The sequence below is a fragment of the Lutra lutra genome, chromosome 5, assembly GCF_902655055.1.
Source record: "Lutra lutra chromosome 5, mLutLut1.2, whole genome shotgun sequence".
Classification (NCBI taxonomy): Eukaryota; Metazoa; Chordata; class Mammalia; order Carnivora; family Mustelidae; genus Lutra; species Lutra lutra.
Window position 1 is genome coordinate 112,482,235 of NC_062282.1, and position 6,353 is coordinate 112,488,587.

Genomic DNA, 6,353 nt, shown 5'->3' on the forward strand with positions numbered 1-6,353 from the left:
CTATTTTTTATCCACAGTGACTTGGGAAGCCAAAAATATAAGCGTATACACCACTGTTGTTTATATGGAAAAGTCATTTTCTGTTTTGCATTCTTCTAGAAATATTGCCCTCTCACTAAGTAAGATTTTCAGAGACTCAATGTGTACAGTTTATTAAATATTAATATATGTAATAGTGATTCTAAATTTTTCTAGTTTATTTCTTCTTTTACATTCAGTAATGATCATTTTGTGAGCCATGCACACACAGATGATTAAACCAAACAGGGCATTGAATAGCTATTTTTCACACATATATACTTTGGCAAACAGATTTTTATATATCTACATTTGATGAACAAATGAAAATTGGATTTTATTTGTTGAAATTTAATGACCAAAGCTGAAATTCTACCATCATGCAGCCCCTTGCTAGGGCAGGCTGGGATACCAGGAGTCATCTTTTCAAAAGATACCCTCCAAAAATTCTAGGAAAAAGTTATTCTTGTAGAAAAATAATGATAGCTACTCTTAGAACAAAACAGATTTTTTTTTTTTTAGTTCAAGGCTATTTCATTAAAAAAGATTTTCCCAGGAGCACCTAGCTGGCTCAGTCAGTTAAGCATCTGACTCTTGTTTTGGCTCAGGTCATGATCTCAGGGTCATGAGATCAAGTCCTGCATTGGGCTCTGCGCTCCCCACAGTCTGCTTGAGACTCTCCCTCTCCCTCTCCCATCCTCTCTGCCCCTCACCTCAATCACACTTTCTGGTGCCCTCTCTTTCTCAAATAAATAAATAAAACACATTTCCCATATAAATGGAAATTGAAACATTCTTTAGAATATGTTGTACCAGCATGGGAGACATTTGAGATGCTTTACTTTTCCACTGAGGCATATATTCTGGACCATCTGGGAAAATTAAACAGCTCTAAAGTTCCATTGGGCCATCAATCTAACCCTTCTTATGGGTAGGTGAGAGAAACAACCATCAGGACAAGAAGTTTGATTTGTTTTTTTCTATCAGTCGCAAAAGCTAGGAAAGGAGAGGAAACCCATGCTCATTCATTAAATAAATGCAATGAAACTAAGATGTGATTAAAGCAAGTGATGGATGTGTTAAGTGTAGCTTAACATTGGCTAGACAATAGCTAGACATTGGTCTTATTTCTTAGAATCAGCTTCAGAGAAAATACACTCCTTCCCTATTGCATTGCCTTAGATTGCATGTAATCTTGACCCTGCTGGACATGTATTAGGTGTTGTCCTACTAATCAGTATAGATACTAAACATGGCAGATGAAACTCAATCCTAGATCCTTCATGGATGCTGATGATTACAAAATCCAAGTATTCATAAGGAAACAATGAAAGAGGACCTTCCCAAACAAATATTGAAGATTGCAAGGCCAAGCTATTTAATCCTGAATCCCCTAAAAATGTTTCCTCCAACTGGCTTGTATGCATGGGTTTGGAGTTGAAAAGGAGTCATATTGAAAGACTGTGTAATTTTGTATTGATAAAAGGTGCTTCTTGTGAGACTCTCAAAAAAATACCTGTTGTTAAAACTAGCTTGGAGGTGCCTTGCTGGCTCAGTTGGTAGAGCATGTGACTCTTGATCTCAGGGTCATGAGTTCAAGACCCATGCTGGGCATAGAGCTTACTTAAAAAAGTAAATAAAATACATTTTTTAAATCAATTTAAAAAATAAAAAGACTGGGTTGAGGTGCTGGGCTGCCTATCTCTCTCTGGCTCCAGTCCCACACAAAGATAAAAAGTCAGGTGACATCTGCCTGATTAGTCTTTGTCTTGTTTCAAATTACCCTACTAGTTGTTAACTCAAAAGTCCATTGCAACAAAAAATGGGAGATGGATCCTGAATGATAAAATAGATTTACCTTCTCTGAAAGGTCGTCTTACATAAGAAATGGGGCATTAATAATACTTCCATCATAGGGTTTTTGTTACAAATAAATTTACTAATGCAACGTAGAAAATTTATTGCAGAGCCCAGGGAAAGCTCAGTACATTTAACGATCATCATTATTTTAAGAATTGTGTAGTATGCTGCTTTGCACATGTGTAATGGATTCCTTCTTTTAAGTGACACTTTCCTAAGTGATAGCTGTGCATTAGGAGTGCTGTCCTGCATTAGAAGGAACCCCAGACTGAATGGAGGTGAATTTCTATTCTGGTTCTTGTGTTCCCAGGGACTGGGCTTTCTTATATGACCTGGTACAAGTCACTTCATCATGACAGAATTCAGTTTCCTTGTCTGTGATATGCATTGGGCTCAACAGTTCTAAATTGCCTTCCTGACCTCTGGGTTCATTTAATTCCTATGATTAAAATATATAATATATGTTGTTTATGCAGTCATAACCAAAAGTGAGTAAATGTGTTCATCCCTATGGCTTTCTGAATAAGAAGATTTGAACAAATACAGTTCTCATGTTTTTCACATCTATCCACAATTTTTAAAAAATGCTTAGCTATCATGTCTTTGCACAATGTCAAAGTTGCTAGCAATAGCACCTACAACCCTCTGATGAGATTAAATATGTACCTTTAGTACTATAGAAGTTGAATACCACATGACTTTAAATATATGAAATATCTAGATGGTCAATTCTATTTATTATTTAAGCATCTCCCTTAAACTAGTACATTGTTAAATTACCTATCTAAGAAGGATAGTTTGAGAATATCCACAGTATTTGACTCTAATAAACCTTAAATGATCTGAATATATACTGGGGTTTGCCTAAAAGCTGTCCCTCTTTTCTTTACTAAAAGAATTCTGCTTTCATTCAGGTACTACTGGCCATGTATTTCAGAAAAGACAAGTTCCCAAGGCTGTGTCTTGATTAGTCCACACCATTGCCCTTTCAAGTGATTGGTTTAGAAAAAAGCATGGGACTGACTCAGTTTTGGGAAATGAGACATAAGAAAAAGTCTGCAGGAAGGCTTATGGGAAAGGTTTCTTTGTTCTTACAAAAGAGACAAGAGGGGGAATGTCTTTTTACCACTTCTGGCCATTATCATCTCTGTGTGATTTTGGAACTGCAGGAGCTGTTCTGTGACCAAAAGGTGAGCCAGCCTAAGAAGCTGCAGAGTAAAAAATGGAAAAATCTGGATCCTTCATGATTTTATCAAGTCGCTGAATTTATCACACTGGAATTTAATCAACTTTAGACTTCTTGTTTTGTGATACTGTAAATGTCCTTATTGCTTAGGTCACTTTAAGTTGGGATTTGCATTACATCTGAAACATAATATATGGTAAATAATGCATTACTCGGAAGCGCTAGTTGCAATAATAGACATCCAAGATTTCAGTGGCTTAAGCCAATAGAAATTTGTTTTTTGCTCACAGTCACATTTGAGTCAGCAGAGATCTGTGCTCCATGCGGCCATCCATTGCCCTGTGTGGTTCCACCTTTTATATGCAGGCACATAATGGGCAAAAAAAGAGGTAACGAGGAAACAAAGAGATACATTCCATACCAGGCCTCTGTCCTGTAACCCCACCTAGTCACTTTCCCTTCCATGAGGAAGAGGAAATAGGTCTGGCATACACATAATATTATTTCTCATTTTTCTTTAACAATTATATGATTAACAATTTTTTAAAAAAATCAGTCTTGTCTTAATCATGTGGGGTAGTAAACACAAAAATCATCTGCTGTACCACCTAATCAACCAAAAAGTGCTCTATATTAAGAGTATCATGCTTTGATGGAGCGCCTAGCTGGCTCAGGTAGCGGAGCATATGGCTCTTGATCACAGGGTCATGAGTTCAAGCCCCACACTGGGCGGTAAAGCTTACTTAAAGAAAAAAAAAAAAAAAAGGATCCTGCTTTGAAAGATAAATTTTCCACTCATATATAGTCCACAAAGAATTCTTCTTCCTACTCCTGTTAAAATTAGGGATAGCCTGTCTACATACTGGAAAGTGATACAAAGTGGATGGGGTTAATATACAGTATCTTCCCAAAGATCAAGTTTATTTTTGAATAGAAAGAAATCTATTCAGTCAGACTGAGAATTTGATAAGGTAGATAATAAAAAAGAGTGACTTTCAAAATTTGGTTTAGAATGCAAAAGTGAATGTTATGTTTATTTATTCAGTGACTTCTAGTCATAGGAACTTACTTTCTCTGGATGGTTTGTCAAAACCTAAAAAGTATCTTTAGTACCACTTCTGATTTGTTTTACTTTTAATGTTTCTTTACTACACTATGAAGATTCAAGATTAAAAGGAATTGTTGAATAAGCTATGGTTTCTTTTACATATCTTTACGGAGTGTGTGTATGCGTGTGTGCATGTGTCTGTGTTTGGATATTCTCAGCAGCCTCATTTTACATACCGTATTTTAGAAATAAAGTTTTTGGTGTGACAGAGCAGTACACAGATCAATCACAAACAGTATCCTGTTGTTGTCTGTAGCCAATATCTGATACTTGGGGAAAACAGGGAGAAAAGATAACACTGAACCACCCGTAGGAGATTTTTCATGTCTGGTGGGTGACAGAGAAAGTGAAGCAAAACCAATCCCATTACCACTAGTTATGCTTCAGCCACTCCAATTTCATTCATTTTGCTTTTATTTCTGATGTGCAGAAGCCGTTTGATAAATTCCCTTCTGGGGACAGGCCAGTCTTGGAAGAATGTACATTAAAAAGTTATGAAGAGTACATAATTTATTAAACCCAACTCATTATTGGAAACTGTTAGAATACAATTCATTTAATAGGAATCACTGGTGGAGAAAATGACTGTTGTTTTGATCTGATCACATAAGCTATGGTGTAATTTTCCTTGTCTGTGGTGATTTACTTAATCTTGAACAACATGAATACTCACTTAAAGTCTGCTTGCTGCTAGGAAACAGACACGTATGTTATGTTATTTATTAATGGCAATGGCTTTACATTTTTATTATGTTCTGTAACAAATAGACTCTCCAAGTTTTCAGCAAAATGATTGAATAATTGAATAGAGTAGCTATATCCCTAAGTATACAAAGGACAGGGATAGGAAGCAGTTTTACTGACAAACACCAAGGCTTAGGAGCCTGTCATCCATTAACAAGTTTCATTCAGGAAAACAACTGATTAGTCAAAAAAGATTTTCTGTCTGCCTACTATGCACCAGATAAAGCCTTTACATTATAAAGTGAAGATATAAAACTTCAGGGAACTAAGGAGACAAGATATATACATTAAAATAGCGAGCAAAAAAAATAGCTAGCTAGAGACATAAGGAAGCATGTCATCAAACTCTAGATGATACAGACATGTACTAGAAAAGCTTAGGGAAGGTGAGAGCTCAGTGCTGTCAGATGATCAGGGGTGATCTTTATAGTCTCATCTCTGGCCCTACGGAGACTTTCTTCATGTAATTTTGAACACTATTTTCAAGCCGATTGTTACAGACTTATGGCAGTATAATTTCAAGTGATAGTATTGAAATATATTTATCCATTTCCCTATTAAGGAACACTTACTTTATTTCCTGTGTTTCCCACTACAGAGATACCATAATAATCAATTTTGAAGTAATTTTGCTCTTTTTTTCTGTAGGGTACATTTCCAGAAGTGGACTTGCTGGGTCAAATTGTATATGTGTTTTTCTATTCTTACTATGTTATCCAGAAGGCATTCAAGCTCACCTTTCCCACAGCAAGGTCAGGAAGTCTCATTTTGCTCATGACAGCCAGAGGTGGCGCTATCACTGTTCTAGTTATACCACAGCAGGAATTCTCGTGACTTCCATTCTTACTTTCTGAAACTCTCAGTGGGTTTGGTATCTTTTTGTAAATGGTCATTTGGATTTCTTTTTTCTTTTATGAAATTCTTATGTCCAACCTTTGTCTATTTCCCTGTTGTGTTGCCTTTCTTCTAACAAATGAAAAAATCTAAACTTTTACTTGCAGACTTTTAATGTTTAGTGAAGTTATGTATTGAGTACTGTTGCTGATATTGTAGCTGTCTACAATGCCCAGTGCTAGGCAGACACCATGGGGAATAGAAAATGCTCAAGTTTGGTAATAGAGCCAAGATAGGTATGGAAACATCTATGCCACAAAGCAGTCTGTAATAAACACTTCAAAATAAATCAATCACACAGTTGGAGACTCCAGTCACATTATTGGAGCCAAGAAGGAGAATGTATTACTGGCTAATGTGGTCAAGAGAAGATTTATCAGTGAAGAGAATATGAGTCTGGCTTTAATGGCTTGGTATGATTTTGGTGAGTATTATGTCTGAAGAGAGCAATCCACATGGGAGGAATTTTTAAAAATAGGAGAGATTTTAAAAAACAAATGAGTAACTCAGATACCAGAAGAATTGACCTAAGAAACATGACCT

At 36.1% G+C, this 6,353-nt stretch overlaps 1 non-coding gene across 1 annotated transcript; it reads left to right on the forward strand.

Annotated features, from left to right (window-relative positions):
* The first annotated feature begins 1,559 nt into the window (after positions 1-1,559).
* TRNAK-CUU (transfer RNA lysine (anticodon CUU)) lies at positions 1,560-1,632 on the forward strand. Its single transcript has one exon. It is a non-coding gene; the product is annotated as a tRNA-Lys (tRNA).
* The last annotated feature ends 4,721 nt before the right edge of the window (positions 1,633-6,353 follow it).